Source organism: Papio anubis, chromosome 1 (genome assembly GCF_008728515.1).
Source record: "Papio anubis isolate 15944 chromosome 1, Panubis1.0, whole genome shotgun sequence".
NCBI classification, from domain to species: domain Eukaryota; kingdom Metazoa; phylum Chordata; class Mammalia; order Primates; family Cercopithecidae; genus Papio; species Papio anubis.
Window position 1 is genome coordinate 35,311,917 of NC_044976.1, and position 17,701 is coordinate 35,329,617.

Sequence of the window (17,701 nt, forward strand, 5' to 3'; positions counted from 1 at the left end):
TTGATGTGTACCCACCATTTGAGTATCATACAGAGTAGTTTCACTGCCCTAAAAATCCTCTGTGCTCTGCCTATTCATCCCTCCTTTCATCCTAATGCCTGGCAACACTAATCTTTTTACTATATTGCCTTTTCCAGAGCATCATATAGTTGGAATCTTGCAGTGGAGCCTTTTCAGATTGGCTTCTTTCACTTAGTAATATGCATTTAAGTTTCCTCCATGTCTTTCATGCTCGATAGCTCATTCCTTTTAGTGCTGAATAATATTCCATTATATGGATGTGCTGTATTTTTTTTATCCATTGGTCTACTGAAGGATATTTCTAATACTAATTTTCACACTTGTCAGAAGCAAGGTGGTTAAGTCTTCATAACCCCAGCACCTTGTAGAGTGCCTGGTACACAGTTGATTCTCAATAAAGGCTTCTTAAATGAATAAATGAACAAGCTGACAAGTGAATAAATAGCATGCCACTGATATTTGCAACTCCATATGTTTTAAAGCTAAATATAATCTCTCCTTCTAATCCCTCTCTCCCATCATCTCCCAAATGATACAGATACTCTTCTTAGATTTTCTGTCTCATAGAATATAGCCTAGGATAAAAATCTGAAGATACCTGGTTCTCCTTTCTCCTTCACCTCCCACATCCAATTACTCCCCAGTTTCTGTTGATTTTACCCTCGAATGTCTTCCAGTTGTCCCTTGTTTGCCATACCCTTTACCATCACTGATGTCCAGGTCTTAGTCATTTCTCACCTGGATTATTTCAACAGCCCACCCCTCCACCCCCCGCCTGCCTCATTCTCTCTCCTGCCAGGGCACTCTTCACACTGGCCACCTGACTAGACTTCCTAAAATATTTCCTGTCCTACTTAAAATTTGGCAATAAGCCCTCTTGCTTTTGGGATTACAATGGAATGCTTAATTAAGATATTTCAAAGTTACTCATGATCCAGCCCCTGAGATAGCACATGTAAAGCTCTCAGCACAGTGTCTGAAACATGAAAATTACAATAAGTGTTCATATTATTACCGTTGTTACTATATGGCCTGGAGATGAGAATAGTTTGTGAGGACATAAGAATTATCATCAAGTGTCTGGTGATCGGGCATATGAAATTTGCATTAGATCCTTCTGTCTTGTCCCAAGAGACGTAATTGGACCAATGGATGGAGGCTGCGGAGGGGCAAGTTTTATTTAATTGAGAGGAGACATGTCTAACAGATGGAGGCATCTGAGAACCAGAAGGGAGTGCACACCCCCTTTGATGAAGGAGTGCAATCAGAAGCCAAGATATTCTTGAATTCTGGTTGAGTCATTCACTGAATTCCCCAAGCCCACATAGTTTTTTAGGAGGGTTGAAGCATCTGGGGTCAGGGCAGGGGTGTGGACCACATGAACCTAATGGGCACCTCCCAACCCACAGGCTGTTGTGATGGTGATGAGAGCCCGGCACAGTGCCAGCTCTAAAGGCCCCACTGCTCCCATCCTGTCAGATGGGAACCTTGCGTCTTACCTCCTTCCCATTCCCTTCATTCTCACAGCCATCACTCCCTCTCTGCAGCCTGCGCTGTTTTGTTAGCCTACGGACATCCTTGGAGCCTGTCTCCTCCCCCCAGTCCAATCCATTCTCCACCACACTTACAAAACGAGCTTCTTAAGTCAATAGCTGAGACCCTTTCATTCCTCTCTTCAAAGACCTTTGAGACCCCCAGTCTCCACCACATTGCTTCCATCATAAACTCCAAATACCTAAGTTGGTAGTTCCTGGTTGCATGAACTCTGGGGTCAGATAAACTCAAGTTTGAATCCTGACTCTGCCACTGACGGACTGACCTTGGGCAAATCACTTGTCCTTTTTGGATCTCAGTTTCCTTATTTGCAAATTGAGGATGACCATGCTGACCTCAGAATATAGCCATGGGTATAAATGGAGAGTTGTGAAGTCTCTAGCAGGTGCTGAAAGCACTGTGGCCTCAAGGCACCATGTCCCAGCACACACTCCCAGCATCATCTCCCACCCACCTGCCATACTGCAGCCCACTGTCTGTCCCCCAGTACAGCACACACATCATGCCACTGAGCATCTGTCAAGGCCATCCCTGTGGGCTGGGTTACTCCTCACCAGATCTGGCACCTTTTAAAACCCTTCTCGTCCTTCCAGGGGGAGTTCCAACCTCGCTCCTTCTGTGAGCATTATTCCTGTAGGTCTTCGTCAGAACCAACTGTCCCAACACATTCGCTCCCACAGCATTTTGGTTGAATCTGCATCAGAGCACCTCCACTACCCAGTTTGTTCTATGTCTGGTTCTCTTTAGATCATAAGTTCCTTGGGGACAGGAACCTTGCCTGGTCCATCAGCCCAGTGTATGTAAGGTATCCTTGAACTGGAAGGTAAATACATGGGCCTAAGACAATGTTAAAATAGCTTGGAAATGAAGCATCCTCAATAAATGTCAGTTATATAAGTAGATGGATGTGAAAGAAATACAGTCAGTGAAACCTGGGATCTCCCCGCAGCAGCGCTGTCCACTTTCACTGAAGCCCCAGGGCTGATGGCCTCTGGGGAAGGATGGCTGTAAAGGGAGGTTATGGCTCCATCTCCAATCTCCCATCTCCAGAACTTCCCCAAGGAGCTCTCTGCTCTGAATCTTCAACTCCAGATGTCCTTCTCTTTGAACAATCTAGAGGCAGGAAGGAGAGGCCTCCAGCTGACCTCCTGTGATCAGGCACCTCTTGTCCTGTAGACAGAAGCTCCGCTCGGCTGCCTCAGCCTCTCTTTGGAGCAACCCTCTCTGCTGGGCCCAGATCTCAGAGAAAGGTGCAGCCCTGAGTAGCCACTTAGCCTGGGTCTGGGATTCCCTATTGGCTTCTGGGAAGGTGGAGGGCAAAAACGCAGACCACCAAGGGGGCCTATGAAAGGAGAGGGCAAGGAGGACAGCCAGACTGTCTAGCTCAGCTGAGCCCAAAACCTCCCAGCCCAGACTGGGTGCCTAGGCTAGAGCCCACATCCACCCAAGATGCTTGTGTCCAGTGCTCAGAGCCTGGATTGGCTCAAGTAGCCAAGCAATCCAGTGTTGACCAGACTACTGAGAAGTGCAGAGTTCGGGGACTAGCTCCACACACACACACACACACACACACACACACACATATGCACACCAGGGATGAGCTCAGCTCCTGTCTCTCTGTCCCACTCTCTGGGATAAGTGTTGTAACGCACAGTTCAGGTGCCCATTCCTGGCAAACTCCAGGCCTCCTGGAATCCCCATAGTCTAGGCTAAAGAAGGAGGGAAGTAGGCTACTGTTTATTCACAACCGGCCAAGGTGGGTGGGAATCTGCAGCTCTTACTGCCCCCACTCCCACTTTCATTTTAATGAAATGAAACCACCCCACAGCCTCCACCCTGAAACCTTCCTAAGGTAAGAGTGAAATCGATTTTCCTTTTTAACTCGAAAGCAAGATAAACACATGGCACCCTTAGGGGCGGAGGGGAAGCACTTAAAATAGCACATCTCTGGGAGCAGGCTGCTGCATGCAGAGTTTGTCACAGACGAGGGCTGAATGCAAATCACAGAGGCAGCAGCTGGGCCCCACCCGCCCCCAGGGAACAGGTGAGAGGCAGCACCTTTGCCCCAGGTACCCTCCACCTCCTACAGAGCCTGCAAGAGCATCCACAGGCTGACCCCTGTTCCCACACATTCTGACCTGGAAACTGTCTATCCGGCCATCCTCACTTATGCTCGCTGCCCTGCAGTGATGGAGAGCGTGTTACCCCTCAAGGCAGCCCATGCAACTCTCCTACTGGAAACGTCTCCCCTTATTGACCCAACACAGGTATCCCAGCAACTTCCCCCTTTGATGGATTCTGTCCTGCGCCCTATATCCCTTCTCAATTCATTAGCTCCCTATTCTCCAGCATGACTCTGCAGGGATGGGAAAGCCAAGATCGTGCCCTCCCCCCACCACAGTCTTCTTTTCTCCTGTCTGACCCCCAGGACCCTCAGTCATTCCTCGGAGGACCCTGTCTCTGCACAGAGAGGTTCTCTGCACTCCTTATTTATCTGTCAGTGTTGGGGAAAAGTATCCAGAGAGGATGAAAAGGAGGAGGAGGAAATGGTCTGGGGCAGGCTAACTGACATTGACTGAACACTTGCTGTATGCCAGATCATGTATTTGTGGTGTGTTTCCATCATCTCATTTAATCCTCACAACAGCCCTATGATTTAGGGACCACGATTCCCAGTTTACAGGTGAGGAAACAGCATCACAAGCATTTCAACAACCTGTCCCGGATCCCAAAAGCGGTGAGTTGCTTTTAATCACTAACCGTATTTCCCCAAGGAATCATCCTTTTCGTTTTACTGATTCATCATTTTGGATTGTTGTAGCCTCTGCATAAAAGGGAGCCCACCTCACATTTGGGGTAGAGCAAGAGGCAGAAAGAGGCAAGGTAAGGGAGCCGGACTTCCGGTGACCAAAGCCAGCTGGATGGCAGCACAGGCTTTACAAGACAGGGTGGAGGAGGATGCCTCCTACCAGGTCACACAAATCAGTGTGATGCAGGGCTTGTGTGAACACATCGACTTTGATGGCAGAGAGCTGGGTTCAAGTCTTGGGTCTGCCCCTTACTAACTGTGTAAAGTTAGGCAGTGGTCCCACATACTCCTGCTCCAGTCTCAAAGTCTAGCATGTGATGGTGGCTATGGTCCCTGGGGGCATGTCAGGGACCCTTCAGGAGAGGGGTACACAGATACGGGAAAGTGTGCCCAATTTCCGTATCACAGGGGCAACTCTTTTCTCCAAAACTGTGCTGAGGACAGAGCGGGTGGCCAAAGGCCAAGGAAGTGCCCGACACATCAGGAAGTCAGCCAGTCCCTGTGCAAATACTGCCTGAGCTCTGACAGCATGCCTGACCCTATGTCCGCGTGGAGGACACAGAGCAGGTCTCAACACTGCCCCTGCCCCATAGGCATCCAGACCCTGGCTGGGGAGGCAGACTGGCCCGCACAGGTAAACAGTGGCTACGGGAGATGAGAAATGGGGGCCTACCTCAGCCAGGGCAGTCCAGGAGAGCCTACTGTAAAACATGACACTCAAGTCTGAGAGGGAACGGAAGTCATTCAGGAGGAGGCCAAGGAAAGGTAGGAAGAAGGTGTGACAAAGTGACAGGCCTGAGAGCAAACACAGCAGAGCCAGGAGGTCTGTGCTTCCCAACTGGTGTGGCTGGGAGGCTGGCCGTGTGCGGGAGGGGCCCATCGGTCACAGGGCAGAGGCCAAGACACCAGCAGCAGATGGTGGCTCTCAACAGGGATGCTGAGCTCAGGGCACCAGGGACCCAGGTGGGGAAGCCAGGACACAGATTTGGTGGAATTGGCTAACGGGGTGGTGAGGATGAGGAGGTGAGTACTGGGTAGGGTGAGTGGTTTCAAGGTGTCTGTGGGGCATGTTGGAGGACAGTTCTGTCAGAAGATGGATTATGGCAGTGGCCCTCGGCAGAGAGGTCTCAGGTACATCATCACAGTGTGCCCACTGTCATTCCTAACTCTGCACGCCCTCCCTGGGGTAGAATTGTATATCCTTGTTATGCATCTTTGACTTGTGCCGTGTGCCTATTGCAAAGTCTTCCTCTGGAATAGGTGGAGTTTATATCCCTGCTCTTCTCGGCTTTGTTGACCTTCTGGCACTGCCATGTAACTTGCTGTAGTGAATGGCAAATGGATGGAAGTAACAGCACTGCAGTTCTGAAAGAAGCCTCCAGGAGGCATTGCCTGCTTCCACTCTCTTCTGTTGAGGGTCCCCATGAGCCCAGACTACCCTGGGGCTTGCAGTGAAGATAAATGGAGTGCATTGAAGCCTCACCTGGAGCCTGGAGGCCAGCCTAGTCCAACTGAGGCCAATCAAGACCAGCCAAGTCACAGCCAATCTGCAGACTCTTGAATGTGAAATACATATTTGTGGTTGTAGAACGTTGAGGTTTTGGGATGGTTTTTTACGCAGTGTTATTGCAACAGAAACCTAATACACTGGGCGTGGAGGACATAACCCAGGGAGAACAGATAGAATGAGGTGGGGAGAGAGCATTAGGACATGCTCACAACAGCAGCATTAGGAGACAGGGGAAAGAACCAAGGCTGGGAGACCAAAGTGTAGCCTGTGAGGTGGGAGGAAAACCAAGGGAGGTACAAGGCCTGAAAACACAGAAGGGAGCATTATCGACCCACCCTGGGGTGACATGAGAGGGCTGCTGTGGCTGGACCCTCAACACCGGCCAGGGCTTCTCAGGCTGTGGACCCTTGAGGAGGTGGAGTTTGGGTTGGAAGGAGACAGAATGGTGGGGACATGTTTGAGCTTGGGCTCTGCTGAGCAGGGCAGGGCAAATGGAGAAACAATGGGTCTGAGGGAGCTTCATTCCGTAAACCAAGGTCAGAAACTCAAGAGATGCAGAATAGGACCCAGGAAAGGGAGACAGCAGAACCTGAGGCCACTTCCTGCAGTGGGCAAATGGCCCAGGCCCTGCCTGGGGGTGTCAGGGCCCACCAGGGAGTCTGCCATGACTTATGAAGACACCTCAGAAGGAAACCCTGGGAGAGTCCATAGGATGGCTGCAGAATGGAGGGAGTGGGGCCACCCATCCTCTTCCACAGCCCATCTGGAGGCTGCTGCCTGGAGTCTGAGGCTGTCAGAGCCTACCTGGAGTGACTTGGTCTCTCATGGGCTAAGCCTGAGACCCCCATCCTGGCAGCCTTAACGGCTGAGGCACCGGCACCAGGGCTTCCCTCTGGGCACAGCCCCACACCCACCCACGTGGGGAGCCAGGAAGCCTAGTTTGCATTTAAAAGTATCATTTGTACACGCAATAGAATATTATGCAGCTATTTAACACAACGCTGTCGATCTGTGTTTATTGACATGGAAAAATGTCCGCAACATATTGTCGGGAGAAAAAATCATTTACACAACAGCATGTGGAGTCTCCTCCTGTTCACTTAAAACGGTGTACATATGTGTTTACGTTCAGACAAGGATGTCTGGAGCGTCTTCACCACAGTAGAATCAGGGGTTGTCTCTAGGGGGTAGGATTTGGGGTTGATTTCTTATTTTCTTCTTCGTTTATTTATGTGACTGAATTTTTGTAATAAACCTATATTATACTTGGAAAAAAAAAACACTTTTCCAAAAAAACTCCACTATGCTATTTAGTCAATGTTATAATACAGCACATGGGCTGAAGGACTGTCTTGTTGCCCTGTCTGCCTCTCTCTTCCCTCCTTCCTCTCTCCCCTAATCCTTCCTCTGATCTCCTCCGAAGACACATGCAGGGGTCTGCTGTGGGGCCATGGCTTTGGAGTCAGGTGACTCGTGTTGCAATGTCAGCTCTGTAGAAAATGGGCATGAGAATTTCCCATGAGGTTGTTTAAGAACTAAGTAAGATAAATTAGGTGGAGGCCCTGAGCTGTCCCTGACCCCCTCCACACTTGGTGTTGAATGCATCTCCTGGTTGGTGGCAAGCACACCACAGGAATGCAAAGGCCAGAGGCGCAGAAGCCTGGGGAACACAGCCTGTCCCTGGTGGGCAGAAACACTGCCTGAAAGCACCTGTGTCACTCACAACCTCCATAAATATAAGTTAACACGCATTTTTAACTAGCGCATCTCTCCAGCGGCTGGCAAACTAAATCCCATGGTCACGTTCAGCCCACAGCCTGTTTTCCTGTGGCTGTGGGGCTAAGAATGATCCTTATGTTTTTAAAGGGTCAAAACAAACAAACAAACAAACAAAAAAGAGTATGTGGCAGAGACTATATGTGGCCCTCGAAGTCTAAAATATCAGACTTCAAGTCTAATATTGCATATGTGCTTGCACATACACAAACACACGTGGCCTTTTGTAGAAAATGTTTGCCGACTCCTTCTCTATCCAGTAGTGGCTTAGGAGCAGAGTGCAGGAGCACCCCCATAACACTCTGACAGCAGCAGAGTGACAACTCGTGAGAAGGGGAAACGCCACAAAGCAGAAGCACAGAACTGTCTTTCTGCACCGTATAGCGGGTGTGAACGCTCATGCTTCCAAGGCAGGGAGAGAAGCGTTATTTTCAGGATCCTCTGGTGAGGGAGGCAGGGATGTGAGTGAGACATCTGAGATGATTTCCATCCCAGAGAGTAAGATGGAGTTTTGAGGTTGAAGGGAAGAGCTTCAATTATGCAGAAAGTGTATCCTGTGAGTTGGGTACTGTTATCATCTCTGCTTTGGGAAGTGCACACTTAGAGACAGAAAGTTAGGTCAAGGTCACACTACTGTGAGCGGAGAGCAGGGATTTGAGCTCAGGCAGCATGACCCTGGGTTCTGTGTCCTGAACTTTGCCTGCAGGGTTGTTCTTGGGTAGGGCAGGGTCGGTTAGATGTGGGTCTCCAGGTTCCTCTTGGAACATCAATGACTCAGCTAAGTGGACCACTGGGGGTCACTGGTGCCACCCACCCAAGTGGTCAGGTCTGACTGTGAGGCCCGGCTTCTGCAGAGAGGTCAGAGGCCCTTTGTGGCAAGAGGGAGGGAACACCCACATTCTGGTCACTGGCCACGTGGGCCAGGCTCCATGCTGGATGTCCCACACATTACATCATCTCCTTCCATCCTCACAACCACCCGCAATATCGGGACACTGACCCCATTTTACAGGAGGAAAATTGAGGCCCCAGGAACTAACACAAAGTCATGCCGACCGTAAATGGCAGGTTCTGGAGTTGAAACTAGCTCTCTCTAATTCCAAAGTCCTTGCCTTTCCTGCTCCACAATGCTGCCTCTTCTGCGGGGGGGCGCGGGTGGGGGCACCTCCTCCTTGACTCTCTCTGGGGGCACCTCCTTCTGCACCAGCAGGTATATCAGCAAGTGAGCCGCCTGCTCAGCTCCCACCAGCTCTGTCCCACAGAACCTGAGCCAGTCAAGTGTAGCAGGATTGGGTCTGCCGAGGCAGACTAATGAAGCAATTTAAAAACAATCGTTTGGAACACACAGACATCTGGGTAATAATAGACTACAAGACAACTGACCAGTGAATTTTCTCAGGGCCACTAACGGAGCAAGATCTACCTCAGCACATGCAGATGGCAAGAAACTCATTGGCAGTCCCACAGGTATCTCTGTGAGGATTGGAGATATATCCACTTCACAGGATCAGCCCATCCACTCCTCTGGCATGGCCTGGCTGGGCACTGCATGTGTGTGTCTAAGGAATGCTCCTAAGCAGACACACACAGAAACACAGGTACATTTAACAGCTTGACATGATCATGCATATACACAGCTGTGCATACATTTGCATATATGTGGAAGGCCATTTATGCACACATATACTGTCATGTACATATACAAGCACACATGGGCATACACAAATATACATGCATGCACATCTTTGTAGAACACAATATTGACCCCAATTCCCCACCTCTGCCTATATTTCCACTGAGGGGGCAGAATACATTTCCCTGCCCCTTGACTTTGCGTTTGGTCATGTGACTTGCTTTGGCCAATAGAATATGGCAGACGTGATGGAGTGGCAGTTCCAAGGCTAGGCCTTAAGAGACCTCTTGCCTTTGTGTCAGTACTATGCAAAGAACATGTCTGGGCTAGCCCTTGGTCCCAGCAGGAAGATGAGACACGTGAAGCAGAGCTGCTCCAGCAAAGCCCAGCCTAGATCAGCCCAGCCCAGCCAATGCACAGATGTGTGGCAGTGATAAATGGTGTGGTCTGTTATACAGAAAGAGTTAACCAACGTACACCCAGAGAGACACATGTGCACAGAGACATGTAGATAGGAATCCTTCATTACCCAGGGGGGACTGGTTCCAGGATCTCCCCAGGTACCAAAATTTAATGATGCTTAAGTCCCTTATGTAGAATGGGGTAGTATTTGTGTATAGCCTAGATTACTTACAATACTTAATCCAATGTAAATAGTTGTTATACTGTATTATTTTTTAAATTTGTATTTTTTTATTGTTGCATTATTAGTTTTTAAAAAATATTTTTGATCCTTGGCTGAATTCGAGGATGTGGAACCCACAGATACGGAGCACCTATTGTACATGCCTCCAAACAGCCCCCATACACACACGCGTATACCTGCATGCGCACATGCACTCTCTTGCACACACACATTTCCAAACACAAACACCAGTTTACCCACGTGGATAAGGGCTTATAGGAGACAGCAATGAGAATTAAGCCCTTTCTTATCCTGCCTTCATTTCCAGGAGACTCTCTCTTGCTGCCAGTGGAGAGGTGAACGTGACGTATTTGCCCCAAAATTCTTTAATAGACTTCACATCCAGTAGCTTCTGGCCCCCGAGTGGCAGGGTTTTCTGGAGCCTCCTCTGAGGAGCTCTGACAGAGGGCTCCAGGGTTGATTCAGATCACAGCTCCTTCAGAAAGGAGGAACAGGCTGTCACCTTCTGACTTGGGAGCAAGAACAAAGGGAACTGCAGAAGTGGCGTGGGTTGGGCAGGGTGGAGCTGCTCCAGCTGTGGGGGCATCTGAAGGGCGCGGGCGCTGGGTCCTCTCCCTCCGCACCCTGGACGATTCATTCAGGTAAGCAGGTGTCTGAGCCTCAGTGAGCCTGGCCCCACAGGAGTGCCCACTGCCATGTCTGTCCCTGGACTGAGCTGGACCTTCCTCACAGAAAACCTGCCTCTGCCTCCCTCTGAAGTGATGTGACATGGGCTCTGGGCAGATGTCACATGTGTCTTGGACATTGGCGGTTAGCTACGAACATGGGCTCAGTAAAGGGGTGTAGCTCATCGGGGTGGAGGTGGGAGTGAGGGTGGTGCCCAGCCTCTTAAACCAAAACACCCGGATTCCAATCTTATCTCCACCATTCCTAACTTCTCTGTGCCTCAGTTTACACATCTACAAAATGGAAACTGCAAGAGTGCCTACTCTACAAGAGTTTTGTGAGGATAAAATGAGATCACTGCTGTGATAGGCCCTAACTCAGTGCCTGGCATAGAAGCCATAATGAAAGGTAAGTGCTATTCCTACCACTTTAGATGACAAGCTCCTAAGGGCTAGAGCTGTAATAGCTAACTTTGTTCAATTTTGTGCCCCAGGGCTTGACACATAGTATGCATTCAATACAAGTAATAAATTAATAAACTAATAAATGGGGATAGAGAGGGCAGAATGAGTATGAATGAAGGTCTCCAAGGTCTTTAGGGGCATGGATCAGGGTTAGATTACAAGACAGGTGGTGGCCGCTAGATGTCACGAGTGGGAACGGCATCTAAAGCCCCTTCCATGGACATGGCCCCTGTAGCTTCCCAAGCATGTTCACATCTGCTGTTGGTTAAATCCTCACCACTGTCCACATTTCAGAGATGGTTTAACTAAGGGTGGCAGAGGATGAGTCGGCTCTTTTGACTCCAAATCCCAGGAGCTCTCTATGACTCCCATAGCTTCTCTCAGAGTGAGAAGGGCTTCTGAGATCCTCTACTCCAACTTCTTTCTCATGGGAAGATAAACCTGAGAAGAAAAATAACCATCTCAAGATCAGACAGTGAGGAGGACCCTGTGTTTATTGAACCTGAGCTCAGTGCATCCTCCCAGGTCCCCCGAATGTCCTGTGACATATGCATGATCTAATCTATGTACCTGCAAGCTGGAGACACACACAGTAAGAAAGAATTCCAGTACAATGATGATAGATCAACACCAAATTAAAACAATAAATAAAAAAGCCTTAACAGTAAGAACAAGAAGGAATAAGAGGAGGAGGAGGAGGAGGAGAAAAAGAAAAGAAGAGAAGAGGAGAGAAGGAGAAGAGAAAGCAGAAGAGAAAGAAAAAGGAGTAGGAAGAGAAAGAGGAGGAGGAAGAGGAGGAGAAGAAGAAGGAGGAGGAGGAGGAGGAAAGAAGAAGAAAGAAAAACAAAGAAGAAGAAAGTAGAAGAAATTTCAGCACTCAAGTCACAGGCATGAGAAGAAATCAGCCTGTGTGCATGTGAGATCAAAATATATGGATAAAGAGGAAAAATGAAAAAATCCAGTCACCCAATCAACAAGCATTTATTAAGCTCCTATAGCAAGCCAGTGTTCTATGCTAATAGCTAGAGTCATAAATATAGATAAGATGCAGACCCTACCCTCCAAGGGGCCACAGTCTAGGGGGAGACAGATGTGTGAACAAAAGTTATTAGGGTAGGCTGGACATGGTGGCTCTTGCCTGTAATCCTAGCACTTTGGGAGGCCAAAGTGGGTGAATCACTCGAGGTCAGGAGTTCAAGACCAGCCTGGCCAACATGGTGAAACCCCGTTTCTACTAAAAATACAAAATTAGGCAAGTGTAGTGGTGGTGCATGCCTGTAATCTCAGCTACTCGGGAGGCTGAGGCAGAAGAATCGCTTGAACCAGGGAGGCGGAGGTTGCAGTGAGCAGAGATCCTACCATTACACTCCAGCCTGGGTGACAAGAGTGAAACTCCATCTTAAAAAAAAAAAAAAAAAGTTCTCAGTGTAGGGCAGTACTTGCCAAGATAGAAAACGCTAAGTTCATGGAGAATTGGAGGCTTCTAACCCAGACTGGAAAGATCAGGCAAGCAGAGCCAAACAGAAGCCCAGGAGCCTTTTGGAAGACTCATTCCTGCTGCCTATTCAAACCAATATTGTCTATCTGTTTTGATGAGAGTCTCAGCCTGTTCTCTAGGTCCTCAGCAATTCAGCTCCGCCCTTATATTTGCATCCTCTCTCCCAAAGCAAAAGTCTAAAACAGACCTTCCCATTCTCCTTCTTTTCCCTTGAGGGTCTTGTTCCCTGCCAACAAACACAAACACATACTTTCAGCTATTTCTCAAAGGATTCCTTCCAGGACCTGAGGGATTTCTACTAAACAAAATTTCCTCCATGTCTGTACATTTCCAGTGAAAGATGTAAGGCTTCTTATAAGGAGGTGTCCTGGGCAGCAGCTTGGCTGGGTCACTCACTAATCTGGTGCAGCAGGGAAGTATCCCTAAAGGAGATGACAGTTGTGTTGAGTTTTGAAGGAAGAATAGGTTTGTGTATGCAGGGTGAAGGGTAGAAAGGAAGCTCCAGAGAGACCTACATGTTCAAAGGTGTAGGAGGATAAAAAAGCCTGACTTGCTTAAGAAACAATAAGCAGCTCCCCATGGCTGCCATGGAGCGATAGAAAAAAGAGTAGCCAAGTAGCTGGGGAGGCCAGGAGGCCCCAGTCTGGGGAGGGGGCTCAGACTGGCTGTTGTCAAGTGGAACCCACGGAGGACAATGGAAGGAGGCTAAGAAGTTTTTTGTGGGTAGAGAGTACAGAGGTAGGACAGCTATAGGCTTGGGGAGGAAGAGAGGGAGACAATTCTGGCTTGGTAATGAGTACAACCTCCTCCTGTTGCTCACCTGTGTGTTCATCTAACAATGATTTGTGTTTAGCGATGAGATCAAAGGGGCTTGATCATGTGTGGTCTGTGGACCATGGTGGGCACTTAGGATTTAATTCTGAGTGATATAGGGAAGCCACTGGAGAGGAGGAAAGATAGACTCAACAGACTGGAAGAAATCACATTGGGGCTGGGTGTAGACGGGTAACTGTCTGAAGCCTGAACCCTGGGGCCCTTCGATGCTCAGGGGTTGGGAGATAATAGGGACTTGCAAAGGGGACTGAGGAACAATCAGAGGAGGAAACTAAATGAAGAAGGAGCTCCAAGGAGGAAGGCACGGCCACCTATCACCTGCTGCTACTGAGGATAGAGGACTGACCATTGGATTTGACGTTGTGGAGGGAAAGGAGGCATGCTGGCGAAGTCAGGGCTCAAAGCCTGACGGCAGTGTGCTCAAGAGAGAATGGGAGGAGAGGTCTTGGTGACCAGCAATGACTACTCTCTCTGGGAGTTTTGCTGCAGAGGGAAGCAGAGAAATGGGCATGGAGCTGTCAGGGCAAGTGATATCCAAGAGAGGGTTCTTTTAAGATTAGATACATAATTAAGCATTGCATTTATGGTGGGAATAATCCAGTCATGATGGGAGAAGGTGACAAAGCAGAGGACACCTACAGGGAGCTGTCCTTGAGGAGGTTCCAGGGGATGAAATTCAGGGGACAAGTGCTGGCTAGCCTTGCACAGGAGCTGGGGTGCTTCCTCCACCATCACCAGAGAGAGGACAATCACCACTGAGTGGGCACAGATGCAAGGAGGTCTGTAGAGGTAGGGGCAGGAGTTTGGGAAGTTCACCTCTGATTGCTTCTGATTTCTCAGGGAAATAAAAAGCAAGGTCATCAGCTGACCATGAGGAGTGGGGAGGAGGGGCTGGAGGTGATTTCTCCCTAAGGTTATTTTTTCCCTCAGGGGCAGCCTGTGGGCTGGACCTCAGTGTATCTGTCCTGACTTACTAGGGGTAAGAAGAAAGGACACAGATGTTTCTGCCCTGAGCTGTCTGACTCTCCCACACCTGCCCAGCACCCCAGAGGGCACAGAGAGCCCTCCTCTAGCAGCCCAGACAACTCAGCACTTTTCCTGTTGTCCAGAAACTGGCCCTAAGGGCAAAGAGTGCCCAGCCAGCCTGTCCCCCTATCCAGCTCATCCCACAGGCTTTGGCCAGTTCCAGCTCTGGCAGGTGAAGAGGTGGCAGTCGGGGAGGAGATGGCTGAGAATCACAGGAATTCTGCAGGTGTCTTCTGGAGGCAGTGCCTGCAGCCAGCCCCCCTCACAGCCAGCGACAAATCTTGCACCCAGAAACTCTTAGGTGTTACTGCTAAACTGTGTGATTACACTTGTCACATTCCTCGGAGGAATGCAGAAAGGCTTCCCATGTCTTCAGGTGCCTGCACGATGGAAGAGAAGAAGCCGTTGTCAGCTCGGGTCTCCTCCTCCCTCCCTGATGCTGGCTCCCGATTCCAACAGTGGGATGGGACAATGTGGGGACAAACCTCCAACCTCAGCAAAAGCAGCTTATTTAGGGAGCCGGGCCGTGTGCCATCTGCTGTGTACCCAGTAGCTCATTTAATTCTCATGATGGCTGCAAGTTGGTTCTAACATCACCCACACTTTACAAATGATGGCCCTGAGGCTCAGAGAAGTTACCTGCTCAAGGTTACCCATCTGGGAAATGACAGAGACAAGACTTGAAGCTAGGTCCATCTACTGAGACACCTGCCAGTCTGCTCCCTGCAGAGTTCATTTCTTTATTTATAAACCTCCCACATCTCCTCAGGACCCCAAATGGCCCAGAGAGTGCTTCACTAGCAGCCTGGGTCCTCTACAGTTCTTCTCAGCACTTCTCCTGATAGGGTTTTCCAGAAATGAATCACTAAGGGCCCTGAGTGCCCAACCTGGTCCAGCTTTCTCCCCAGCCAATCCAGTCAGGGTCAGACTGCCTGGGTTCAATCCTGCCTCAGCCGTTTACTACATGAGTGACCTTGGACATGGTACACAATGCTTCCTGTCTCTATCTCTCCATTTGTAAAATGGAACTGTGATAGTGCTTCTCCCCCAGGATTGACGCAATAGCCTTTGCCATGCTGAGCCTGATCCTCCTCTTCTCAACATGCCCCAGAATATGGCGTCAAAACCCCAGGTGAGGGCAGAACCAGAGCAGGCCATATCCTCCATATTCTAGATACCATATCCATATTCTAGATACCAGACCTCTACTGATACCATCTCACAGTCACATACCTCCTTTGGTTCACATAAAGCTTGTGGTCCCCTCCGCCTCCCAGGTCGTTTTAACATAAATATCACAAGCTAATTGAACTTTACATTAAAGAGAGTACCCCCAACCTGGGAAAGAGGGAGGTGCAAAACTCCTTCCTGGAGGCCTGTGTGGTAGCATGCACCTGTTCCCATTATCCAGGAGCCATCAGATAGGTGTTCTGTGGAGATGAAGTTGATTGTAAATGCAAATTGGGAGTGGGCTGGAGATTGACTGGGAGGAAGCAAAACAGTGGGTGAAGGCCTGGAGGTGGGAAGCAAGTGATGAGCAAGAGAGAAGGCAGAGTTGGGAAGGAGCCAGAGCCAGACCTGAGTTCCCGACTGCAGGAGATGAGGTTGGGAGAGGCCCCGCTGCCGGTTCAGCAAAAACTCTGCAAGCGTGAGAACCAGAAGAGTCCTGGAGAATCCTGACAAGCTGGGGTGACCTCTTAACACAATGGTGGGGACTGTATGGCCAAAGGAGGCCACCAGCTCCTGCAAAGACCAAAGGGACCTAATGTGCACTGAGCATAGTTCATTTAATTCACACACAACCTTGTAAGGCCAATGTGATTATACCCCTCATACACACATGGCAATAAGGTCACTTGGCTCTATGCCTGGAGAGAATGCCCCAAGAAAGATTTACCAGGGTTTCTTGCAAACTTCCAATGACAGAGAGCTCAGGCCCATAATTAAGAGGCTCTATAGCTAGTTCATGGTAACACCAGGTTCACACAGGTAGATGAACTTGACTCCACAGCCATGGTACACAGGACTTGGAAATCTCCTCATGGGCCTTCCCACTTCTTGGACCAGGCTTCCTGTAAGATGCTCCAAATATGACATCATGGCTTCCCTCATGCCCTCTGCCCCAGAGGAGAGCTATAGGTTAGGGAGGACAGCATCTGTGGTCTGCCCACCAAGAGGTCTCAGCCTGGGGAAGGAAGAGCCTGTTACTCTGGGGCCACTTGTGGTTGGAAAGGGACTGGGCTGGGCTGGAGTGAGAGAGAGAAACAGAGAGAGACAAGAGGTGGGAGAGGGGAGAGGGAGCTGAAATCCAACAGGCTCTCCTGAATAGACTGTCCTATGGAGCCCAAGATGTCAGTTTTTTTCTCCACCTGGAACAGCAAAAAGTTAGAGATCCCTGATTATGGGGACCCTGATGCTATCAGCAGGAGGAGGCAAAAAGTGAAGATGTGGAGCCCAGTGGACAGCACATTCACCAACCCTTCATACTCGGCCTACAGCAGACATCACCAATCAATCATGGCACTCTTTCTTGACAAGACTGGATGGTCGTTTTAGCCAACACCACATACCCTGAGGGCCTTGAGCCTCAGTGGATAAGCCTCTAGCAACAAAAACATTGTGGACAGCTTGGAAGACCAGACTGAACTTGACCCTGGAGGTCAAGGGCAAATCTCTAACAGAACCTTAAAACCACTTTGACAACTCATTGGCTCAGGAGACAATTAGGTCATTTGGCGCATTTGGGACCAGACTTCCTGTCTTCCCTTCTCCTGGCATTGGTCACAAGTGGCCAGTGATTGAGCCCTGAGCCCACAGAGAACAGGATGTGGCAGAAACCAGCATGCCACCTGTATTCTCCACTCTGGCCAGTGTTCTGCATCTTGTCTATGTGGGCTTAGGGCCCAGCACACAACAGCTGCAATCTGTGCTTGGGAAACTGAATGACCAAGGCCATGGTGCCAGCTCCACTCAGTGTCTGGCCTCTTACTTTCCTGGAATAATCTAATCAAAGACTCAGGACTATTTTTAACTGATTAAGAGGGGAGCCTGGAATCAGCGTTTCTGTTTTAGCAGCTGCGCTGCCGACAAGGTGCTACTACAAACAACTGCAGTTATTCTCGAACACTCAGAGCAAGTGTCATCTGAGCTTCTGCTGGCCTGACAAGAGCTCCCGTTTTATCGTTGTTAGCCCCTCTACACTTGGCCATTAGGATGAATTAGGGCAGCAGGAGAGACAATCATCTGCTAAGGGTATCCTTAGAG

General features: G+C 49.4%; 1 long non-coding RNA gene across 1 annotated transcript; it reads right to left on the bottom strand.

Moving 5' to 3' along the window:
- Window positions 1-636: 636 nt before the first annotated feature.
- On the bottom strand, window positions 637-11,780 carry LOC110743485. The gene is made up of 2 exons (XR_002522607.2): window positions 10,190-11,780; window positions 637-9,242 (listed from the first exon to the last, which is right to left on the bottom strand). It is a non-coding gene; the product is annotated as an uncharacterized LOC110743485 (long non-coding RNA).
- Window positions 11,781-17,701: the final 5,921 nt, after the last annotated feature.